We start from the raw sequence: 1,767 nt of genomic DNA on the forward strand, positions 1-1,767 counted from the left end.
CAGAACCCGCGCCGTGGTCTCCCCTCCAGAGCCTGACCCAGCTTCGCTATGAGGAGTGCAGGCAGACCCAACTGCAGTCAAGCTGGTCGCTCTCCCAGGCTCTGACCTAGACTGGCCCTGCTTAGGCAGAGGCAGGAAATACCGTATTGTCTTGAATACAACACGCGTCTTTCCCCACCAGAGCCAGCTGCTGGAAACAGCACGCACTGGTGAGAAGCTAGAATTGCAGGGGAGAGGGGGGAAGGAGGACAGGCAATTATTTGCCATGGCCTGGGCTGCCTGCCGCACCTGGGCCAGGGGAGGCCAAAGGACCCACTTTGGGCCAAATGAAATCCCTTGGCAGGTCAGATTCAGCTCACGGGCCATCTTTTGCCCACCCCTGCAATAGAGATACGGTAAGAGCTGCTCCTTAGAACAAATCGTTTCTTTTCTGCTTTTTAAAAACAAAGCAGGGATTTTTATTTGTGGGTGTGTTTGTTATAGGTGAGGAATTATGGTCCTGCTCCTGGCCTGGTCTCCCCTCCAGCCCCCCTGACCCAGCCCCATGCTGCTTAGCTAGAAGCAACAGCCAGATTCAACCAGAACCCAGCCAGTCTCCCTTCCAGTCTCTACCCCAGCCTGACCCTGCTTAGCTAAAGGCAGAAAATACCATACTTTCTTCAATACAACCCTTGAAAGCAGAGAGCATGCGTCCGACTCCCCAGCCCAGCCCCTGGCTTCTTTACTTTTCAGTCCATCCAGGAAGAGCACACACCCACTGCTGACACTTCCTTAGCCTGACAAAGGGTTTCTGAACCCAAAAGCTTGCTTAATATTTGGGTTGGTCTAATAAAAGATATCAAGTTCACCCAAGGAACCTTGTCTGCCTATGCCCTTAGACCAACACGGCTACAACCTAAACCCTGACAACCGAAACCCCTGAGAGCATGCAATACACACGAGAAGCAAGGCAAGAATGACTACTTATGGGAAGGACAACTCTATTCTTCATTTGAGCTGGCCCAAGCCTGCTTAGCTGGAGGCAGGAAAAAACATATTTTCTCAAATTTAATACGTGTCTTTTCCATTCAAATCAGCTGCTAGAAATAACATGCAATATACACTAGAAGTATGATAATTATTACTCGTGGCAAAAACAAATCTCTTCTTCTTTGTCCAGGCCTTTTAAAAATCAAATTGGGGATTTTTATTAGTGGGTATGTTATAGGAAGGAATTACAGTACTGCTCCTGGCCTGATCTCGCCAGCTCCTAACCCAGCCTGACCCTGCTTAGCTGCAAGCAGTAAAGAGACTCACCAGCCAGTCTCCCTTCCAGGGTCTGAACCAGCCTGACCCCGTTTAGTTATATAGTATTTCCTGCCTTTATTTTCTCAAATATAACATGTCTCTTCCCCCTCATAAGAAGTCAGGTGCTAGAAATAGCATGCAACACACTAGAAATATGGTAAGAACCATTACTTATGACCAGAATAAATCCTTTCATTTGAGCCAGCCTGAGCCTACTTAACTATAGGCAAGAAATGCCATATTTACTTGAATAAAGCATGAACCCCTGCTTGCAAAATCAGCTGCTGGAAACAGCATGCACCACACACTAGAAATGGGGTAAGAACTGCTACTTGTAGCAAAGACAAATCTTTTCATTTTGGGGCCCTTGAACAAAGCAGGGTGTGTGTGTGTGTGTGTGTGTGTGTGTGTGTGTGTGTGTGTGTGTGTGTGTGTGTGTGTGTGTGTGTGTGTGTGTGTGTGTGTGTGTGTGTGTGTGTG

The 1,767-nt window shown here is 47.8% G+C and overlaps 1 protein-coding gene across 1 annotated transcript in view; it reads right to left on the reverse strand.

The window, feature by feature from the left end:
• The window catches only part of ATG2A (autophagy related 2A), a 23,562-nt gene that overhangs the window by 6,526 nt on the left and 15,269 nt on the right, over nt 1-1,767 (reverse strand). The gene's annotated exons all lie outside the window — the stretch shown is intronic.

The sequence above is a fragment of the Alligator sinensis genome, unplaced genomic scaffold (genome assembly GCF_000455745.1).
Source record: "Alligator sinensis unplaced genomic scaffold, ASM45574v1 scaffold1302_1, whole genome shotgun sequence".
Lineage (NCBI taxonomy): Eukaryota > Metazoa > Chordata > Crocodylia > Alligatoridae > Alligator > Alligator sinensis.